This window comes from Pseudophryne corroboree, chromosome 8, assembly GCF_028390025.1.
Source record: "Pseudophryne corroboree isolate aPseCor3 chromosome 8, aPseCor3.hap2, whole genome shotgun sequence".
Classification (NCBI taxonomy): domain Eukaryota; kingdom Metazoa; phylum Chordata; class Amphibia; order Anura; family Myobatrachidae; genus Pseudophryne; species Pseudophryne corroboree.
The window spans coordinates 164,483,387-164,506,870 of NC_086451.1; the positions used below are offsets into that span (position 1 = coordinate 164,483,387).

Genomic DNA, 23,484 nt, shown 5'->3' on the forward strand with positions numbered 1-23,484 from the left:
TTTGAAAGAAAACAATACTGTCAATATACTATTAAAACAAATTAAAATGGTAAAAGTTATTGTACTTTAAGTAAAAATAAAAGAGCAAAAATATCAATCCCAGTTTTGATTACTTAAATTAACAAAAAAAATGCATATAGCAAAGGATAGTTTCAATCTGCCTACCTCTGGGTTATGGGCCCAGCATGCTTCCATTGCAGTACTCTGCTGCACATGTAAGTGCAAGAGATCCTGAAGCACTCACTCATCATAGGAAAGTACCAATGTGTTTCTTCGTTGGTTGATGGAAGAAACATCTTACAAAAACTCTCCAGATTATTGACTTTTTAAAGTTTTTCTAGGAAACGTTCTAGATGTATGCTTATTAGCCTTTGTCAGTATGTACTTTTTGCGAAGTGTCTCTGTGGCGCAATCGGTTAGTGTGTCCGGCTACTAACCAAAAGGTTGGTGGTTCAATCCCACCCAGGGACGTAATTGACCTTGTTATCAGATTTTGGTGATCTTTAAGTAGACAAGTCAAAATTTCAAACCCCCTGTTATGGTGTAGGGTACCTGGCCTTTTCTGATGTAATCAGAGTTAGATTTGATTCAGTGATTTAATAAAAACAGCTAGGAAGCACAATTTAGCAGTGGGTTGCAGAGAAAAAGAAATATGCTGGCAAAAAAAATCCAATTGAGTGATTAAACAGCTCTTCATTTTCTGGCTTTATTTTTATGCTAACAAATTTGTTCTCTGAAAAGTGTCCACAAAGCCAAGTCTCTGATTAACACCTTTGTAGGGATGGTTTTTCACCTATTACTAAATTAAACTTGCTTCATTGGAAAGGCAGCAAGATGCATCTTCATTTCAATGTCTACTGAAATAATACAGGTTGACACCAGGAAACATTACCGCCACTGCATCCTTGCTGCTTTCTCATGTAGAAGTCTGTTTAATGTGAAAACAAGGTGATATCTAATTAGCACACAGGTAAGGAATTAAGAAAATCTTTATTTAAGGGTGAAGATGTTTCTCACAAAATCGTTGCCCCAATGCATCATTGAAATTCAAGCTGGAAAGATGATTTTAATATATCACTTGTACATTTTGTATTGCTCTTCTGGTGACAATGTAGTTTGTTTTTGTCAATTACCATTTTAATAATAGGGTAAAGAAAATTAAGTGGATTTTTGAAAGAAAACAATACTGTCAATATACTATTAAAACAAATTAAAATGGTAAAAGTTGTTGTACTTTAAGTAAAAATAAAAGAGCAAAAATATCAATCCCAGTTTTGGATTACTTTAATTAACAAAAAAAAATGCATATAGCAGAGGATAGTTTCAATCTGCTTACCTCTGGGTTATGTGCCCAGCATGCTTCCATTGCTGTACTCTGCTGCACATGTAAGTGCAGTAGATCCTGAAGCACTCACTCATCATGGGAAAGTACCAATGTGTTTCTTCGTTGGTTGATGGAAGAAACATCTTACAAAAACTCTCCAGATTATTGACTTTTTAAAGTTTTTCTAGGAAACGTTTTAGATGAATGCTTATTAGCCTTTGTCAGTATGTACTTTTGCAAAGTGTCTCTGTGGCGCAATCAGTTAGTGTGTATTGCTATTAACCAAAAGGTTGGTGGTTCAATCCCACCCAGGGACGTAATTGACCTTGTTATCAGATTTTGGTGATCTTTAAGTAGACAAGTCAAAATTTCAAACCCCCTCTTATGGTGTAGGGTACCTGGCCTTCTCTGATGTAATCAGAGTTAGATTTGATTCAGTGATTTTATAAAAACAGCTAGGAAGCACAATTTAGCAGTGGGTTGCAGAGAAAAAGAAATATGCTGGCAAAAAAATGCAATTGAGTGATTAAACAGCTCTTCATTTTCTGGCTTTATTTTTATGCTAACAAATTTGTTCTCTGAAAAGTGTCCACAAAGCCAAGTCTCTGATTAACACCTTTGTAAGGATGGTTTTTCACCTATTACTAAATTAAACTTGCTTCATTGGAAAGGCAGCAAGATGCATCCTCATTTCAATGTCTACTGAAATAATACAGGTTGACACCAGGAGACATTATCGCCACTGCATCCTTGCTGCTTTCTCATGTGGAAGTCTGTTTAATGTGAAAACAAGGTGATATCTAATTAGCACACAGGTAAGGAATTAAGAAAATCTTTATTTAAGGGTGAAGATGTTTCTCACAAAATCGTTGCCCCAATGCATCATTGAAATTCAAGCTGGAAAGATGATTTTAATATATCACTTGTACATTTTGTATTGCTCTTCTGGTGACAATGTAGTTTGTTTTTGTCAATTACCATTTTAATAATAGGGTAAAGAAAATTAAGTGGATTTTTTAAAGAAAATAATACTTTCAATATACTATTAAAACAAATTAAAATGGTAAAAGTTATTGTACTTTAATGAAAAATAAAAGAGCAAAAATATCAATCCCAGTTTTGGATTACTTTAATTAACAAAAAAATATGCATATAGCAGAGGATAGTTTTAATCTGCCTACCTCTGGGTTATGGGCCCAGCATGCTTCCATTGCAGTACTTTGCTGCACATGTAAGTGCAAGAGATCCTGAAGCACTCACTCATCATGGGAAAGTACCAATGTGTTTCTTCGTTGGTTGATGGAAGAAACATCTTACAAAAACTCTCCAGATTATTGACTTTTTAAAGTTTTTCTAGGAAACGTTCTAGATGTATGCTTATTAGCCTTTGTCAGTATGTACTTTTTGCAAAGTGTCTCTGTGGCGCAATCGGTTAGTGTGTCCGGCTACTAACCAAAAGGTTGGTGGTTCAATCCCACCCAGGGACGTAATTGACCTTGTGATCAGATTTTGGTGATCTTTAAGTAGACAAGTCAAAATTTCAAACCCCCTGTTATGGTGTAGGGTACCTGGCCTTTTCTGATGTAATCAGAGTTAGATTTGATTCAGTGATTTAATAAAAACAGCTAGGAAGCACAATTTAGCAGTGGGTTGCAGAGAAAAAGAAATATGCTGGCAAAAAAAATCCAATTGAGTGATTAAACAGCTCTTCATTTTCTGGCTTTATTTTTATGCTAACAAATTTGTTCTCTGAAAAGTGTCCACAAAGCCAAGTCTCTGATTAACACCTTTGTAGGGATGGTTTTTCACCTATTACTAAATTAAACTTGCTTCATTGGAAAGGCAGCAAGATGCATCTTCATTTCAATGTCTACTGAAATAATACAGGTTGACACCAGGAAACATTACCGCCACTGCATCCTTGCTGCTTTCTCATGTAGAAGTCTGTTTAATGTGAAAACAAGGTGATATCTAATTAGCACACAGGTAAGAAATTAAGAAAATCTTTATTTAAGGGTGAAGATGTTTCTCACAAAATCGTTGCCCCAATGCATCATTGAAATTCAAGCTGGAAAGATGATTTTAATATATCACTTGTACATTTTGTATTGCTCTTCTGGTGACAATGTAGTTTGTTTTTGTCAATTACCATTTTAATAATAGGGTAAAGAAAATTAAGTGGATTTTTTAAAGAAAATAATACTTTCAATATACTATTAAAACAAATTAAAATGGTAAAAGTTATTGTACTTTAATGAAAAATAAAAGAGCAAAAATATCAATCCCAGTTTTGGATTACTTTAATTAACAAAAAAATATGCATATAGCAGAGGATAGTTTTAATCTGCCTACCTCTGGGTTATGGGCCCAGCATGCTTCCATTGCAGTACTTTGCTGCACATGTAAGTGCAAGAGATCCTGAAGCACTCACTCATCATGGGAAAGTACCAATGTGTTTCTTCGTTGGTTGATGGAAGAAACATCTTACAAAAACTCTCCAGATTATTGACTTTTTAAAGTTTTTCTAGGAAACGTTTTAGATGAATGCTTATTAGCCTTTGTCAGTATATACTTTTGCAAAGTGTCTCTGTGGTGCAATCAGTTAGTGTGAACGGCTATAAACCAAAAGGTTGGTGATTCAATCCCACCCAGGGACGTAATTGACCTTGTGATCAGATTTTGGTGATCTTTAAGTAGACAAGTCAACATTTCAAACCCCCTCTTATGGTGTAGGGTACCTGGCCTTCTCTGATGTAATCAGAGTTAGATTTGATTCAGTGATTTTATAAAAACAGCTAGGAAGCACAATTTAGCAGTGGGTTGCAGAGAAAAAGAAATATGCTGGCAAAAAAATCCAATTGAGTGATTAAACAGCTCTTCATTTTCTGGCTTTATTTTTATGCTAACAAATTTGTTCTCTGAAAAGTGTCCACAAAGCCAAGTCTCTGATTAACACCTTTGTAAGGATGGTTTTTCACCTATTACTAAATTAAATTTGCTTAATTGGAAAGGCAGCAAGATGCATCCTCATTTCAATGTCTACTGAAATAATACGGGTAGACACCAGGAAACATTAACGCCACTGCATCCTTGCTGCTTTCTCATGTGGAAGTCTGTTTAATGTGAAAACAAGGTGATATCTAATTAGCACACAGGTAAGGAATTAAGAAAATCTTTATTTAAGGGTGAAGATGTTTCTCACAAAATCGTTGCCCCAATGCATCATTGAAATTCAAGCTGGAAAGATGATTTTAATATATCACTTGTACATTTTGTATTGCTCTTCTGGTGACAATGTAGTTTGTTTTTGTCAATTACCATTTTAATAATAGGGTAAAGAAAATTAAGTGGATTTTTGAAAGAAAACAATACTGTCAATATACTATTAAAACAAATTAAAATGGTAAAAGTTATTGTACTTTAAGTAAAAATAAAAGAGCAAAAATATCAATCCCAGTTTTGATTACTTAAATTAACAAAAAAAATGCATATAGCAAAGGATAGTTTCAATCTGCCTACCTCTGGGTTATGGGCCCAGCATGCTTCCATTGCAGTACTCTGCTGCACATGTAAGTGCAAGAGATCCTGAAGCACTCACTCATCATGGGAAAGTACCAATGTGTTTCTTCGTTGGTTGATGGAAGAAACATCTTACAAAAACTCTCCAGATTATTGACTTTTTAAAGTTTTTCTAGGAAACGTTTTAGATGAATGCTTATTAGCCTTTGTCAGTATGTACTTTTGCAAAGTGTCTCTGTGGCGCAATCAGTTAGTGTGTATTGCTATTAACCAAAAGGTTGGTGGTTCAATCCCACCCAGGGACGTAATTGACCTTGTTATCAGATTTTGGTGATCTTTAAGTAGACAAGTCAAAATTTCAAACCCCCTCTTATGGTGTAGGGTACCTGGCCTTCTCTGATGTAATCAGAGTTAGATTTGATTCAGTGATTTTATAAAAACAGCTAGGAAGCACAATTTAGCAGTGGGTTGCAGAGAAAAAGAAATATGCTGGCAAAAAAATGCAATTGAGTGATTAAACAGCTCTTCATTTTCTGGCTTTATTTTTATGCTAACAAATTTGTTCTCTGAAAAGTGTCCACAAAGCCAAGTCTCTGATTAACACCTTTGTAAGGATGGTTTTTCACCTATTACTAAATTAAACTTGCTTCATTGGAAAGGCAGCAAGATGCATCCTCATTTCAATGTCTACTGAAATAATACAGGTTGACACCAGGAGACATTATCGCCACTGCATCCTTGCTGCTTTCTCATGTGGAAGTCTGTTTAATGTGAAAACAAGGTGATATCTAATTAGCACACAGGTAAGGAATTAAGAAAATCTTTATTTAAGGGTGAAGATGTTTCTCACAAAATCGTTGCCCCAATGCATCATTGAAATTCAAGCTGGAAAGATGATTTTAATATATCACTTGTACATTTTGTATTGCTCTTCTGGTGACAATGTAGTTTGTTTTTGTCAATTACCATTTTAATAATAGGGTAAAGAAAATTAAGTGGATTTTTTAAAGAAAATAATACTTTCAATATACTATTAAAACAAATTAAAATGGTAAAAGTTATTGTACTTTAATGAAAAATAAAAGAGCAAAAATATCAATCCCAGTTTTGGATTACTTTAATTAACAAAAAAATATGCATATAGCAGAGGATAGTTTTAATCTGCCTACCTCTGGGTTATGGGCCCAGCATGCTTCCATTGCAGTACTTTGCTGCACATGTAAGTGCAAGAGATCCTGAAGCACTCACTCATCATGGGAAAGTACCAATGTGTTTCTTCGTTGGTTGATGGAAGAAACATCTTACAAAAACTCTCCAGATTATTGACTTTTTAAAGTTTTTCTAGGAAACGTTCTAGATGTATGCTTATTAGCCTTTGTCAGTATGTACTTTTTGCAAAGTGTCTCTGTGGCGCAATCGGTTAGTGTGTCCGGCTACTAACCAAAAGGTTGGTGGTTCAATCCCACCCAGGGACGTAATTGACCTTGTGATCAGATTTTGGTGATCTTTAAGTAGACAAGTCAAAATTTCAAACCCCCTGTTATGGTGTAGGGTACCTGGCCTTTTCTGATGTAATCAGAGTTAGATTTGATTCAGTGATTTAATAAAAACAGCTAGGAAGCACAATTTAGCAGTGGGTTGCAGAGAAAAAGAAATATGCTGGCAAAAAAAATCCAATTGAGTGATTAAACAGCTCTTCATTTTCTGGCTTTATTTTTATGCTAACAAATTTGTTCTCTGAAAAGTGTCCACAAAGCCAAGTCTCTGATTAACACCTTTGTAGGGATGGTTTTTCACCTATTACTAAATTAAACTTGCTTCATTGGAAAGGCAGCAAGATGCATCTTCATTTCAATGTCTACTGAAATAATACAGGTTGACACCAGGAAACATTACCGCCACTGCATCCTTGCTGCTTTCTCATGTAGAAGTCTGTTTAATGTGAAAACAAGGTGATATCTAATTAGCACACAGGTAAGAAATTAAGAAAATCTTTATTTAAGGGTGAAGATGTTTCTCACAAAATCGTTGCCCCAATGCATCATTGAAATTCAAGCTGGAAAGATGATTTTAATATATCACTTGTACATTTTGTATTGCTCTTCTGGTGACAATGTAGTTTGTTTTTGTCAATTACCATTTTAATAATAGGGTAAAGAAAATTAAGTGGATTTTTTAAAGAAAATAATACTTTCAATATACTATTAAAACAAATTAAAATGGTAAAAGTTATTGTACTTTAATGAAAAATAAAAGAGCAAAAATATCAATCCCAGTTTTGGATTACTTTAATTAACAAAAAAATATGCATATAGCAGAGGATAGTTTTAATCTGCCTACCTCTGGGTTATGGGCCCAGCATGCTTCCATTGCAGTACTTTGCTGCACATGTAAGTGCAAGAGATCCTGAAGCACTCACTCATCATGGGAAAGTACCAATGTGTTTCTTCGTTGGTGGATGGAAGAAACATCTTACAAAAACTCTCCAGATTATTGACTTTTTAAAGTTTTTCTAGGAAACGTTTTAGATGAATGCTTATTAGCCTTTGTCAGTATATACTTTTGCAAAGTGTCTCTGTGGTGCAATCAGTTAGTGTGAACGGCTATAAACCAAAAGGTTGGTGATTCAATCCCACCCAGGGACGTAATTGACCTTGTGATCCGATTTTGGTGATCTTTAAGTAGACAAGTCAACATTTCAAACCCCCTCTTATGGTGTAGGGTACCTGGCCTTCTCTGATGTAATCAGAGTTAGATTTGATTCAGTGATTTTATAAAAACAGCTAGGAAGCACAATTTAGCAGTGGGTTGCAGAGAAAAAGAAATATGCTGGCAAAAAAATCCAATTGAGTGATTAAACAGCTCTTCATTTTCTGGCTTTATTTTTATGCTAACAAATTTGTTCTCTGAAAAGTGTCCACAAAGCCAAGTCTCTGATTAACACCTTTGTAAGGATGGTTTTTCACCTATTACTAAATTAAATTTGCTTAATTGGAAAGGCAGCAAGATGCATCCTCATTTCAATGTCTACTGAAATAATACGGGTTGACACCAGGAAACATTAACGCCACTGCATCCTTGCTGCTTTCTCATGTGGAAGTCTGTTTAATGTGAAAACAAGGTGATATCTAATTAGCACACAGGTAAGGAATTAAGAAAATCTTTATTTAAGGGTGAAGATGTTTCTCACAAAATCGTTGCCCCAATGCATCATTGAAATTCAAGCTGGAAAGATGATTTTAATATATCACTTGTACATTTTGTATTGCTCTTCTGGTGACAATGTAGTTTGTTTTTGTCAATTACCATTTTAATAATAGGGTAAAGAAAATTAAGTGGATTTTTGAAAGAAAACAATACTGTCAATATACTATTAAAACAAATTAAAACGGTAAAAGTTATTGTACTTTAAGTAAAAATAAAAGAGCAAAAATATCAATCCCAGTTTTGATTACTTAAATTAACAAAAAAAATGCATATAGCAAAGGATAGTTTCAATCTGCCTACCTCTGGGTTATGGGCCCAGCATGCTTCCATTGCAGTACTCTGCTGCACATGTAAGTGCAAGAGATCCTGAAGCACTCACTCATCATAGGAAAGTACCAATGTGTTTCTTCGTTGGTTGATGGAAGAAACATCTTACAAAAACTCTCCAGATTATTGACTTTTTAAAGTTTTTCTAGGAAACGTTCTAGATGTATGCTTATTAGCCTTTGTCAGTATGTACTTTTTGCGAAGTGTCTCTGTGGCGCAATCGGTTAGTGTGTCCGGCTACTAACCAAAAGGTTGGTGGTTCAATCCCACCCAGGGACGTAATTGACCTTGTTATCAGATTTTGGTGATCTTTAAGTAGACAAGTCAAAATTTCAAACCCCCTGTTATGGTGTAGGGTACCTGGCCTTTTCTGATGTAATCAGAGTTAGATTTGATTCAGTGATTTAATAAAAACAGCTAGGAAGCACAATTTAGCAGTGGGTTGCAGAGAAAAAGAAATATGCTGGCAAAAAAAATCCAATTGAGTGATTAAACAGCTCTTCATTTTCTGGCTTTATTTTTATGCTAACAAATTTGTTCTCTGAAAAGTGTCCACAAAGCCAAGTCTCTGATTAACACCTTTGTAGGGATGGTTTTTCACCTATTACTAAATTAAACTTGCTTCATTGGAAAGGCAGCAAGATGCATCTTCATTTCAATGTCTACTGAAATAATACAGGTTGACACCAGGAAACATTACCGCCACTGCATCCTTGCTGCTTTCTCATGTAGAAGTCTGTTTAATGTGAAAACAAGGTGATATCTAATTAGCACACAGGTAAGGAATTAAGAAAATCTTTATTTAAGGGTGAAGATGTTTCTCACAAAATCGTTGCCCCAATGCATCATTGAAATTCAAGCTGGAAAGATGATTTTAATATATCACTTGTACATTTTGTATTGCTCTTCTGGTGACAATGTAGTTTGTTTTTGTCAATTACCATTTTAATAATAGGGTAAAGAAAATTAAGTGGATTTTTGAAAGAAAACAATACTGTCAATATACTATTAAAACAAATTAAAATGGTAAAAGTTGTTGTACTTTAAGTAAAAATAAAAGAGCAAAAATATCAATCCCAGTTTTGGATTACTTTAATTAACAAAAAAAAAATGCATATAGCAGAGGATAGTTTCAATCTGCTTACCTCTGGGTTATGTGCCCAGCATGCTTCCATTGCTGTACTCTGCTGCACATGTAAGTGCAGTAGATCCTGAAGCACTCACTCATCATGGGAAAGTACCAATGTGTTTCTTCGTTGGTTGATGGAAGAAACATCTTACAAAAACTCTCCAGATTATTGACTTTTTAAAGTTTTTCTAGGAAACGTTTTAGATGAATGCTTATTAGCCTTTGTCAGTATGTACTTTTGCAAAGTGTCTCTGTGGCGCAATCAGTTAGTGTGTATGGCTATTAACCAAAAGGTTGGTGGTTCAATCCCACCCAGGGACGTAATTGACCTTGTTATCAGATTTTGGTGATCTTTAAGTAGACAAGTCAAAATTTCAAACCCCCTCTTATGGTGTAGGGTACCTGGCCTTCTCTGATGTAATCAGAGTTAGATTTGATTCAGTGATTTTATAAAAACAGCTAGGAAGCACAATTTAGCAGTGGGTTGCAGAGAAAAAGAAATATGCTGGCAAAAAAATGCAATTGAGTGATTAAACAGCTCTTCATTTTCTGGCTTTATTTTTATGCTAACAAATTTGTTCTCTGAAAAGTGTCCACAAAGCCAAGTCTCTGATTAACACCTTTGTAAGGATGGTTTTTCACCTATTACTAAATTAAACTTGCTTCATTGGAAAGGCAGCAAGATGCATCCTCATTTCAATGTCTACTGAAATAATACAGGTTGACACCAGGAGACATTATCGCCACTGCATCCTTGCTGCTTTCTCATGTGGAAGTCTGTTTAATGTGAAAACAAGGTGATATCTAATTAGCACACAGGTAAGGAATTAAGAAAATCTTTATTTAAGGGTGAAGATGTTTCTCACAAAATCGTTGCCCCAATGCATCATTGAAATTCAAGCTGGAAAGATGATTTTAATATATCACTTGTACATTTTGTATTGCTCTTCTGGTGACAATGTAGTTTGTTTTTGTCAATTACCATTTTAATAATAGGGTAAAGAAAATTAAGTGGATTTTTTAAAGAAAATAATACTTTCAATATACTATTAAAACAAATTAAAATGGTAAAAGTTATTGTACTTTAATGAAAAATAAAAGAGCAAAAATATCAATCCCAGTTTTGGATTACTTTAATTAACAAAAAAATATGCATATAGCAGAGGATAGTTTTAATCTGCCTACCTCTGGGTTATGGGCCCAGCATGCTTCCATTGCAGTACTTTGCTGCACATGTAAGTGCAAGAGATCCTGAAGCACTCACTCATCATGGGAAAGTACCAATGTGTTTCTTCGTTGGTTGATGGAAGAAACATCTTACAAAAACTCTCCAGATTATTGACTTTTTAAAGTTTTTCTAGGAAACGTTCTAGATGTATGCTTATTAGCCTTTGTTAGTATGTACTTTTTGCAAAGTGTCTCTGTGGCGCAATCGGTTAGTGTGTCCGGCTACTAACCAAAAGGTTGGTGGTTCAATCCCACCCAGGGACGTAATTGACCTTGTGATCAGATTTTGGTGATCTTTAAGTAGACAAGTCAAAATTTCAAACCCCCTGTTATGGTGTAGGGTACCTGGCCTTTTCTGATGTAATCAGAGTTAGATTTGATTCAGTGATTTAATAAAAACAGCTAGGAAGCACAATTTAGCAGTGGGTTGCAGAGAAAAAGAAATATGCTGGCAAAAAAAATCCAATTGAGTGATTAAACAGCTCTTCATTTTCTGGCTTTATTTTTATGCTAACAAATTTGTTCTCTGAAAAGTGTCCACAAAGCCAAGTCTCTGATTAACACCTTTGTAGGGATGGTTTTTCACCTATTACTAAATTAAACTTGCTTCATTGGAAAGGCAGCAAGATGCATCTTCATTTCAATGTCTACTGAAATAATACAGGTTGACACCAGGAAACATTACCGCCACTGCATCCTTGCTGCTTTCTCATGTAGAAGTCTGTTTAATGTGAAAACAAGGTGATATCTAATTAGCACACAGGTAAGGAATTAAGAAAATCTTTATTTAAGGGTGAAGATGTTTCTCACAAAATCGTTGCCCCAATGCATCATTGAAATTCAAGCTGGAAAGATGATTTTAATATACCACTTGTACATTTTGTATTGCTCTTCTGGTGACAATGTAGTTTGTTTTTGTCAATTACCATTTTAATAATAGGGTTAAGAAAATTAAGTGGATTTTTGAAAGAAAACAATACTGTCAATATACTATTAAAACAAATTAAAATGGTAAAAGTTATTGTACTTTAATGAAAAATAAAAGAGCAAAAATATCAATCCCAGTTTTGGATTACTTTAATTAACAAAAAATATGCATATAGCAGAGGATAGTTTTAATCTGCCTACCTCTGGGTTATGGGCCCAGCATGCTTCCATTGCAGTACTTTGCTGCACATGTAAGTGCAAGAGATCCTGAAGCACTCACTCATCATGGGAAAGTACCAATGTGTTTCTTCGTTGGTGGATGGAAGAAACATCTTACAAAAACTCTCCAGATTATTGACTTTTTAAAGTTTTTCTAGGAAACGTTTTAGATGAATGCTTATTAGCCTTTGTCAGTATATACTTTTGCAAAGTGTCTCTGTGGCGCAATCAGTTAGTGTGAATGGCTGTAAACCAAAAGGTTGGTGGTTCAATCCCACCCAGGGACGTAATTGACCTTGTGATCAGATTTTGGTGATCTTTAAGTAGACAAGTCAACATTTCAAACCCCCTCTTATGGTGTAGGGTACCTGGCCTTCTCTGATGTAATCAGAGTTAGATTTGATTCAGTGATTTTATAAAAACAGCTAGGAAGCACAATTTAGCAGTGGGTTGCAGAGAAAAAGAAATATGCTGGCAAAAAAATCCAATTGAGTGATTAAACAGCTCTTAATTTTCTGGCTTTATTTTTATGCTAACAAATTTGTTCTCTGAAAAGTGTCCACAAAGCCAAGTCTCTGATTAACACCTTTGTAGGGATGGTTTTTCACCTATTACTAAATTGAATTTGCTTCATTGGAAAGGCAGCAAGATGCATCCTCATTTCAATGTCTACTGAAATAATACGGGTTGACACCAGGAAACATTAACGCCACTGCATCCTTGCTGCTTTCTCATGTGGAAGTCTGTTTAATGTGAAAACAAGGTGATATCTAATTAGCACACAGGTAAGGAATTAAGAAAATCTTTATTTAAGGGTGAAGATGTTTCTCACAAAATCGTTGCCCCAATGCATCATTGAAATTCAAGCTGGAAAGATGATTTTAATATATCACTTGTACATTTTGTATTGCTCTTCTGGTGACAATGTAGTTTGTTTTTGTCAATTACCATTTTAATAATAGGGTAAAGAAAATTAAGTGGATTTTTGAAAGAAAACAATACTGTCAATATACTATTAAAACAAATTAAAATGGTAAAAGTTATTGTACTTTAAGTGAAAATAAAAGAGCAAAAATATCAATCCCAGTTTTGATTACTTAAATTAACAAAAAAAATGCATATAGCAAAGGATAGTTTCAATCTGCCTACCTCTGGGTTATGGGCCCAGCATGCTTCCATTGCAGTACTCTGCTGCACATGTAAGTGCAAGAGATCCTGAAGCACTCACTCATCATAGGAAAGTACCAATGTGTTTCTTCGTTGGTTGATGGAAGAAACATCTTACAAAAACTCTCCAGATTATTGACTTTTTAAAGATTTTCTAGGAAACGTTCTAGATGTATGCTTATTAGCCTTTGTCAGTATGTACTTTTTACAAAGTGTCTCTGTGGCGCAATAGGTTAGTGTGTCCGGCTACTAACCAAAATGTTGGTGGTTCAATCCCACCCAGGGACGTAATTGACCTTGTTATCAGATTTTGGTGATCTTTAAGTAGACAAGTCAAAATTTCAAACCCCCTGTTATGGTGTAGGGTACCTGGCCTTTTCTGATGTAATCAGAGTTAGATTTGATTCAGTGATTTAATAAAAACAGCTAGGAAGCACAATTTAGCAGTGGGTTGCAGAGAAAAAGAAATATGCTGGCAAAAAAAATCCAATTGAGTGATTAAACAGCTCTTCATTTTCTGGCTTTATTTTTATGCTAACAAATTTGTTCTCTGAAAAGTGTCCACAAAGCCAAGTCTCTGATTAACACCTTTGTAGGGATGGTTTTTCACCTATTACTAAATTAAACTTGCTTCATTGGAAAGGCAGCAAGATGCATCTTCATTTCAATGTCTACTGAAATAATACAGGTTGACACCAGGAAACATTACCGCCACTGCATCCTTGCTGCTTTCTCATGTAGAAGTCTGTTTAATGTGAAAACAAGGTGATATCTAATTAGCACACAGGTAAGGAATTAAGAAAATCTTTATTTAAGGGTGAAGATGTTTCTCACAAAATCGTTGCCCCAATGCATCATTGAAATTCAAACTGGAAAGATGATTTTAATATATCACTTGTACATTTTGTATTGCTCTTCTGGTGACAATGTAGTTTGTTTTTGTCAATTACCATTTTAATAATAGGGTAAAGAAAATTAAGTGGATTTTTGAAAGAAAACAATACTGTCAATATACTATTAAAACAAATTAAAATGGTAAAAGTTATTGTACTTTAAGTAAAAATAAAAGAGCCAAAATATCAATCCCAGTTTTGGATTACTTTAATTAACAAAAAAAAATGCATATAGCAGAGGATAGTTTCAATCTGCTTACCTCTGGGTTATGTGCCCAGCATGCTTCCATTGCTGTACTCTACTGCACATGTAAGTGCAGTAGATCCTGAAGCACTCACTCATCATGGGAAAGTACCAATGTGTTTCTTCGTTGGTTGATGGAAGAAACATCTTACAAAAACTCTCCAGATTATTGACTTTTTAAAGTTTTTCTAGGAAACGTTTTAGATGAATGCTTATTAGCCTTTGTCAGTATGTACTTTTGCAAAGTGTCTCTGTGGCGCAATCAGTTAGTGTGTATGGCTATTAACTAAAAGGTTGGTGGTTCAATCCCACCCAGGGACGTAATTGACCTTGTTATCAGATTTTGGTGATCTTTAAGTAGACAAGTCAAAATTTCAAACCCCCTCTTATGGTGTAGGGTACCTGGCCTTCTCTGATGTAATCAGAGTTAGATTTGATTCAGTGATTTTATAAAAACAGCTAGGAAGCACAATTTAGCAGTGGGTTGCAGAGAAAAAGAAATATGCTGGCAAAAAAATCCAATTGAGTGATTAAACAGCTCTTCATTTTCTGGCTTTATTTTTATGCTAACAAATTTGTTCTCTGAAAAGTGTCCACAAAGCCAAGTCTCTGATTAACACCTTTGTAAGGATGGTTTTTCACCTATTACTAAATTAAACTTGCTTCATTGGAAAGGCAGCAAGATGCATCCTCATTTCAATGTCTACTGAAATAATACAGGTTGACACCAGGAAACATTATCGCCACTGCATCCTTGCTGCTTTCTCATGTGGAAGTCTGTTTAATGTGAAAACAAGGTGATATCTAATTAGCACACAGGTAAGGAATTAAGAAAATCTTTATTTAAGGGTGAAGATGTTTCTCACAAAATCGTTGCCCCAATGCATCATTGAAATTCAAGCTGGAAAGATGATTTTAATATATCACTTGTACATTTTGTATTGCTCTTCTGGTGACAATGTAGTTTGTTTTTGTCAATTACCATTTTAATAATAGGGTAAAGAAAATTAAGTGGATTTTTTAAAGAAAATAATACTTTCAATATACTATTAAAACAAATTAAAATGGTAAAAGTTATTGTACTTTAATGAAAAATAAAAGAGCAAAAATATCAATCCCAGTTTTGGATTACTTTAATTAACAAAAAAATATGCATATAGCAGAGGATAGTTTTAATCTGCCTACCTCTGGGTTATGGGCCCAGCATGCTTCCATTGCAGTACTTTGCTGCACATGTAAGTGCAAGAGATCCTGAAGCACTCACTCATCATGGGAAAGTACCAATGTGTTTCTTCGTTGGTGGATGGAAGAAACATCTTACAAAAACTCTCCAGATTATTGACTTTTTAAAGTTTTTCTAGGAAACGTTTTAGATGAATGCTTATTAGCCTTTGTCAGTATATACTTTTGCAAAGTGTCTCTGTGGCGCAATCAGTTAGTGTGAACGGCTATAAACCAAAAGGTTGGTGGTTCAATCCCACCCAGGGACGTAATTGACCTTGTGATCAGATTTTGGTGATCTTTAAGTAGACAAGTCAACATTTCAAACCCCCTCTTATGTTGTAGGGTACCTGGCCTTCTCTGATGTAATCAGAGTTAGATTTGATTCAGTGATTTTATAAAAACAGCTAGGAAGCACAATTTAGCAGTGGGTTGCAGAGAAAAAGAAATATGCTGGCAAAAAAATCCAATTGAGTGATTAAACAGCTCTTAATTTTCTGGCTTTATTTTTATGCTAACAAATTTGTTCTCTGAAAAGTGTCCACAAAGCCAAGTCTCTGATTAACACCTTTGTAGGGATGGTTTTTCACCTATTACTAAATTAAATTTGCTTCATTGGAAAGGCAGCAAGATGCATCCTCATTTCAATGTCTACTGAAATAATACGGGTTGACACCAGGAAACATTAACGCCACTGCATCCTTGCTGCTTTCTCATGTGGAAGTCTGTTTAATGTGAAAACAAGGTGATATCTAATTAGCACACAGGTAAGGAATTAAGAAAATCTTTATTTAAGGGTGAAGATGTTTCTAACAAAATCGTTGCCCCAATGCATCATTGAAATTCAAGCTGGAAAGATGATTTTAATATATCACTTGTACATTTTGTATTGCTCTTATGATGACAATGTAGTTTGTTTTTGTCAATTACCATTTTAATAATAGGGTAAAGAAAATTAAGTGGATTTTTGAAAGAAAACAATACTGTCAATATACTATTAAAACAAATTAAAATGGTAAAAGTTATTGTACTTTAAGTAAAAATAAAAGAGCAAAAATATCAATCCCAGTTTTGTTTACTTAAATTAACAAAAAAAATGCATATAGCAAAGGATAGTTTCAATCTGCCTACCTCTGGGTTATGGGCCCAGCACGCTTCCATTGCAGTACTCTGCTGCACATGTAAGTGCAAGAGATCCTGAAGCACTCACTCATCATAGGAAAGTACCAATGTGTTTCTTCGTTGGTTGATGGAAGAAACATCTTACAAAAACTCTCCAGATTATTGACTTTTTAAAGTTTTTCTAGGAAACGTTCTAGATGTATGCTTATTAGCCTTTGTCAGTACGTACTTTTTACAAAGTGTCTCTGTGGCGCAATCGGTTAGTGTGTCTGGTTACTAACCAAAAGGTTGGTGGTTCAATCCCACCCAGAGACGTAATTGACCTTGTTATCAGATTTTGGTGATCTTTAAGTAGACAAGTCAAAATTTCAAACCCCCTGTTATGGTGTAGGGTACCTGGCCTTCTCTGATGTAATCAGAGTTAGATTTGATTCAGTGATTTTATAAAAACAGATAGGAAGCACAATTTAGCAGTGGGTTGCAGAGAAAAAGAAATATGCTGGAAAAAAATCCAATTGAGTGATTAAACAGCTCTTCATTTTCTGGCTTTATTTTTATGCTAACAAATTTGTTCTCTGAAAAGTGTCCACAAAGCCAAGTCTCTGATTAACACCTTTGTAGGGATGGTTTTTCACCTATTACTAAATTAAACTTGCTTCATTGGAAAGGCAGCAAGATGCATCCTCATTTCAATTTCTACTGAAATAATACAGGTTGACACCAGGAAACATTAACGCCACTGCATCCTTGCTGCTTTCTCATGTGGAAGTCTGTTTAATGTGAAAACAAGGTGATATCTAATTAGCACACAGGTAAGGAATTAAGAAAATCTTTATTTAAGGGTGAAGATGTTTCTCACAAAATCGTTGCCCCAATGCATCATTGAAATTCAAGCTGGAAAGATGATTTTAATATATCACTTGTACATTTTGTATTGCTCTTCTGGTGACAATGTAGTTTGTTTTTGTCAATTACCCTTTTAATAATAGGGTAAAGAAAATTAAGTTGATTTTTTAAAGAAAACTATACTGTCAATATACTATTCAAACAAATTAAAATGGTAAAAGTTATTGTACTTCAAGTAAAAATAAAAGAGCAAAAATATCAATCCCAGTTTTGATTACTTAAATTAACAAAAAAAATGCATATAGCAAAGGATAGTTTCAATCTGCCTACCTTTGGGTTATGGGCCCAGCATGCTTCCATTGCAGTACTCTGCTGCACATGTAAGTGCAAGAGATCCTGAAGCACTCAGTCATCATGGGAAAGTACCAATGTGTTTCTTCGTTGGTTGATGGAAGAAACATCTTACAAAAACTCTCCAGATTATTGACTTTTTAAAGTTTTTCTATGAAACGTTCTAGATGTATGCTTATTAGCCTTTGTCAGTATGTAATTTTTGCAAAGTGTCTCTGTGGCGCAATCGGTTAGTGTGTCAGGCTACTAACCAAAAGGTTGGTGGTTCAATCCCACCCAGGGACGTAATTGACCTTGTTATCAGATTTTGGTGATCTTTAAGTAGACAAGTCAAAATTTCAAACCCCCTGTTATGGTGTAGGGTACCTGGCCTTCTCTGATGTAATCAGAGTTAGATTTGATTCATTGATTTTATAAAAACAGCTAGGAAGCACAATTTAGCAGAGGGTTGCAGAGAAAAAGAAATATGCTGGCAAAAAAAAATCCAATTGAGTGATTAAACAGCTCTTCATTTTCTGGCTTTATTTTTATGCTAACAAATTTGTTCTCTGAAAAGTGTCCACAAAGCCAAGTCTCTGATTAACACCTTTGTAGGGATGGTTTTTCACCTATTACTAAATTAAACTTGCTTCATTGGAAAGGCAGCAAGATGCATCCTCATTTCAATGTCTACTGAAATAATACAGGTTGACACCAGGAAACATTAACGCCACTGCATCCTTGCTGCTTTCTCATGTAGAAGTCTGTTTAATGTGAAAACAAGGTGATATCTAATTAGCACACAGGAAAGGAATTAAGAAAATCTTTATTTAAGGGTGAAGATGTTTCTCACAAAATCGTTGCCCCAATGCATCATTGAAATTCAAGCTGGAAAGATGATTTTAATATATCACTTGTACATTTTGTATTGCTCTTCTGGTGACAATGTAGTTTGTTTTTGTCAATTACCCTTTTAATAATAGGGTAAAGAAAATTAAGTGGATTTTTTAAAGAAAACTATACTGTCAATATACTATTAAAACAAATTAAAATGGTAAAAGTTATTGTACTTTAAGTAAAAATAAAAGAGCAAAAATATCAATCCCAGTTTTGATTACTTAAATTAACAAAAAAAATGCATATAGCAAAGGATAGTTTCAATCTGCCTACCTCTGGGTTATGGGCCCAGCATGCTTCCATTGCAGTACTCTGCTGCACATGTAAGTGCAAGAGATCCTGAAGCACTCAGTCATCATGGGAAAGTACCAATGTGTTTCTTCGTTGGTTGATGGAAGAAACATCTTACATAAACTCTCCAGATTATTGACTTTTTAAAGTTTTTCTAGGAAACGTTCTAGATGTATGCTTATTAGCCTTTGTCAGAATATACTTTTTGCAAAGTGTCTCTGTGGCGCAATCGGTTAGTGTGTCCGGCTACTAACCAAAAGGTTGGTGGTTCAATCCCACCCAGGGACGTAATTGACCTTGTTATCATATTTTGGTGATCTTTAAGTAGACAAGTCAAAATTTCAAACCCCCTCTTATGGTGTAGGGTACCTGGCCTTCTCTGATGTAATCAGAGTTAGATTTGATTCATTGATTTTATAAAAACAGCTAGGAAGCACAATTTAGCAGTGGGTTGCAGAGAAAAAGAAATATGCTGGCAAAAAAAAATCCAATTGAGTGATTAAACAGCTCTTCATTTTCTGGCTTTATTTTTATGCTAACAAATTTGTTCTCTGAAAAGTGTCCACAAAGCCAAGTCTCTGATTAACACCTTTGTAGGGATGGTTTTTCACCTATTACTAAATTAAACTTGCTTCATTGGAAAGGCAGCAAGATGCATCCTCATTTCAATGTCTACTGAAATAATACAGGTTGACACCAAGAAACATTAACGCCACTGCATCCTTGCTGCTTTCTCATGTAGAAGTCTGTTTAATGTGAAAACAAGGTGATATCTAATTAGCACACAGGTAAGGAATTAAGAAAATCTTTATTTAAGGGTGAAGATGTTTCTCACAAAATCGTTGCCCCAATGCATCATTGAAATTCAAGCTGGAAAGATGATTTTAATATATCACTTGTACATTTTGTATTGCTCTTCTGGTGACAATGTAGTTTGTTTTTGTCAATTACCCTTTTAATAATAGGGTAAAGAAAATTAAGTGGATTTTTTAAAGAAAACTATACTGTCAATATACTATTAAAACAAATTAAAATGGTAAAAGTTATTGTACTTTAAGTAAAAATAAAAGAGCAAAAATATCAATCCCAGTTTTGATTACTTAAATTAACAAAAAAAATGCATATAGCAAAGGATAGTTTCAATCTGCCTACCTCTGGGTTATGGGCCCAGCATGCTTCCATTGCAGTACTCTGCTGCACATGTAAGTGCAAGAGATCCTGAAGCACTCAGTCATCATGGGAAAGTACCAATGTGTTTCTTCGTTGGTTGATGGAAGAAACATCTTACAAAAACTCTCCAGATTATTGACTTTTTAAAGTTTTTCTAGGAAACGTTCTAGATGTATACTTATTAGCCTTTGTCAGTACGTACTTTTTGTAAAGAGTCTCTGTGGCGCAATCGGTTAGTGTGTCCGGCTACTAACCAAAAGGTTGGTGGTTCAATCCCACCCAGGGACGTAATTGACCTTGTTATCAGATTTTGGTGATCTTTAAGTAGACAAGTCAAATTTTCAAACCCCCTGTTATGGTGTAGGGTACCTGGTCTTCTCTGATGTAATCAGAGTTAGATTTGATTCATTGATTTTATAAAAAAAGCTAGGAAGCACAATTTAGCAGTGGGTTGCAGAGAAAAAGAAATATGCTGGCAAAAAAAATCCAATTGAGTGATTAAACAGCTCTTCATTTTCTGGCTTTATTTTTATGCTAACAAATTTGTTCTCTGAAAAGTGTCCACAAAGCCAAGTCTCTGATTAACACCTTTGTAGGGATGGTTTTTCACCTATTACTAAATTAAACTTGCTTCATTGGAAAGGCAGCAAGATGCATCCTCATTTCAATGTCTACTGAAATAATACAGGTTGACACCAGGAAACATTAACGCCACTGCATCCTTGCTGCTTTCTCATGTAGAAGTCTGTTTAATGTGAAAACAAGGTGATATCTAATTAGCACACAGGTAAGGAATTAAGAAAATCTGTATTTAAGGGTGAAGATGTTTCTCACAAAATTGTTGCCCCAATGCATCATTGAAATTCAAGCTGGAAAGATGATTTTAATATATCACTTGTACATTTTGTATTGCTCTTCTGGTGACAATGTAGTTTGTTTTTGTCAATTACCCTTTTAATAATAGGGTAAAGAAAATTAAGTGGATTTTTTAAAGAAAACTATACTGTCAATATACTATTAAAACAAATTAAAATGGTAAAAGTTATTGTACTTTAAGTAAAAATAAAAGAGCAAAAATATCAATCCCAGTTTTGATTACTTAAATTAACAAAAAAAATGCATATAGCAAAGGATAGTTTCAATCTGCCTACCTCTGGGTTATGGGCCCAGCATGCTTCCATTGCAGTACACTGCTGCACATGTAAGTGCAAGAGATCCTGAAGCACTCAGTCATCATGGGAAAGTACCAATGTGTTTCTTCGTTGGTTGATGGAAGAAACATCTTACAAAAACTCTCCAGATTATTGACTTTTTAAAGTTTTTCTAGGAAACGTTCTAGATGTATGCTTATTAGCCTTTGTCAGTATGTTCTTTTTGCAAAGTGTCTCTGTGGCGCAATCGGTTAATGTGTCCTGCTACTAACCAAAAGGTTGGTGGTTCAATCCCAACCAGGGACGTAATTGACCTTGTTATCAGATTTTGGTGATCTTTAAGTAGACAAGTCAAAATTTCAAACCCCCTGTTATGGTGTAGGGTACCTGGCCTTCTCTGATGTAATCAGAGTTAGATTTGATTCATTGATTTTATAAAAAAAGCTAGGAAGCACAATTTAGCAGTGGGTTGCAGAGAAAAAGAAATATGCTGGCAAAAAAAATCCAATTGAGTGATTAAACAGCTCTTCATTTTCTGGCTTTATTTTTATGCTAACAAATTTGTTCTCTGAAAAGTGTCCACAAAGCCAAGTCTCTGATTAACACCTTTGTAGGGATGGTTTTTCACCTATTACTAAATTAAACTTGCTTCATTGGAAAGGCAGCAAGATGCATCCTCATTTCAATGTCTACTGAAATAATACAGGTTGACACCAGGAAACATTAACGCCACTGCATCCTTGCTGCTTTCTCATATAGAAGTCTGTTTAATGTGAAAACAAGGTGATATCTAATTAGCACACAGGTAAGGAATTAAGAAAATCTTTATTTAAGGGTGAAGATGTTTCTCACAAAATCGTTGCCCCAATGCATCATTGAAATTCAAGCTGGAAAGATGATTTTAATATATCACTTGTACATTTTGTATTGCTCTTCTGGTGACAATGTAGTTTGTTTTTGTCAATTACCCTTTTAATAATAGGGTAAAGAAAATTAAGTGGATTTTTTAAAGAAAACTATACTGTCAATATACTATTAAAACAAATTAAAATGGTAAAAGTTATTGTACTTTAAGTAAAAATAAAAGAGCAAAAATATCAATCCCAGTTTTGTTTACTTAAATTAACAAAAAAAAAATGCATATAGCAAAGGATAGTTTCAATCTGCCTACCTCTGGGTTATGGGCCCAGCATGCTTCCATTGCAGTACTCTGCTGCACATGTAAGTGCAAGAGATCCTGAAGCACTCACTCATCATGGGAAAGTACCAATGTGTTTCTTCATTGGTTGATGGAAGAAACATCTTACAAAAACTCTCCAGATTATTGACTTTTTAAAGTTTTTCTAGGAAACGTTCTAGATGTATGCTTATTAGACTTTGTCAGTATGTACTTTTTGCAAAGTGTCTCTGTGGCGCAATCGGTTAGTGTGTCCGGCTACTAACCAAAAGGTTGGTGGTTCAATCCCAACCAGGGACTTAATTGACCTTGTTATCAGATTTTGGTGATCTTTAAGTAGACAAGTCAAAATTTCAAACCCCCTGTTATGGTGTAGGGTACCTGGCCTTCTCTGATGTAATCAGAGTTAGATTTGATTCAGTGATTTTATAAAATTAGCTAGGAAGCACAATTTAGCAGTGGGTTGCAGAGAAAAATAAATATGCTGGCAAAAAAAATCCAATTGAGTGATTAAACAGCTCTTCATTTTCTGGCTTTATTTTTATGCTAACAAATTTGTTCTCTGAAAAGTGTCCACAAAGCCAAGTCTCTGATTAACACCTTTGTAGGGATGGTTTTTCACCTATTACTAAATTAAACTTGCTTCATTGGAAAGGCAGCAAGATGCATCCTCAATTCAATGTCTACTGAAATAATACAGGTTGACACCAGGAAACATTAACGCCACTGTATCCTTGCTGCTTTCTCATGTGGAAGTCTGTTTAATGTGAAAACAAGGTGATATCTAATTAGCACACAGGTAAGGAATTAAGAAAATCTTTATTTAAGGGTGAAGATGTTTCTCACAAAATTGTTGCCCCAATGCATCATTGAAATTCAAGCTGGAAAGATGATTTTAATATATCACTTGTACATTTTGTATTGCTCTTCTGGTGACAATGTAGTTTGTTTTTGTCAATTACCATTTTAATAATAGGGTAAAGAAAATTAAGTGGATTTTTGAAAGAAAACAATACTGTCAATATACTATTAAAACAAATTAAAATGGTAAAAGTTATTGTACTTTAAGTAAAAATAAAAGAGCCAAAATATCAAT

General features: G+C 34.6%; 8 non-coding genes across 8 annotated transcripts; all 8 read left to right on the forward strand.

Annotated features, from left to right (window-relative positions):
* Window positions 1-397: 397 nt before the first annotated feature.
* On the forward strand, window positions 398-471 carry TRNAS-ACU (transfer RNA serine (anticodon ACU)). Its single transcript has one exon. It is a non-coding gene; the product is annotated as a tRNA-Ser (tRNA).
* Window positions 472-2,737: 2,266 nt separating this feature from the next.
* On the forward strand, window positions 2,738-2,811 carry TRNAS-ACU (transfer RNA serine (anticodon ACU)). The gene has a single exon. It is a non-coding gene; the product is annotated as a tRNA-Ser (tRNA).
* Window positions 2,812-6,244: 3,433 nt separating this feature from the next.
* TRNAS-ACU (transfer RNA serine (anticodon ACU)) lies at window positions 6,245-6,318 on the forward strand. The gene has a single exon. It is a non-coding gene; the product is annotated as a tRNA-Ser (tRNA).
* Window positions 6,319-8,582: 2,264 nt separating this feature from the next.
* On the forward strand, window positions 8,583-8,656 carry TRNAS-ACU (transfer RNA serine (anticodon ACU)). Its single transcript has one exon. It is a non-coding gene; the product is annotated as a tRNA-Ser (tRNA).
* Window positions 8,657-10,923: 2,267 nt separating this feature from the next.
* Window positions 10,924-10,997, forward strand: TRNAS-ACU (transfer RNA serine (anticodon ACU)). The gene has a single exon. It is a non-coding gene; the product is annotated as a tRNA-Ser (tRNA).
* A 5,770-nt stretch (window positions 10,998-16,767) lies between these two features.
* On the forward strand, window positions 16,768-16,841 carry TRNAS-ACU (transfer RNA serine (anticodon ACU)). The gene has a single exon. It is a non-coding gene; the product is annotated as a tRNA-Ser (tRNA).
* Window positions 16,842-19,104: 2,263 nt separating this feature from the next.
* TRNAS-ACU (transfer RNA serine (anticodon ACU)) lies at window positions 19,105-19,178 on the forward strand. The gene has a single exon. It is a non-coding gene; the product is annotated as a tRNA-Ser (tRNA).
* A 1,096-nt stretch (window positions 19,179-20,274) lies between these two features.
* Window positions 20,275-20,348, forward strand: TRNAS-ACU (transfer RNA serine (anticodon ACU)). Its single transcript has one exon. It is a non-coding gene; the product is annotated as a tRNA-Ser (tRNA).
* The last annotated feature ends 3,136 nt before the right edge of the window (window positions 20,349-23,484 follow it).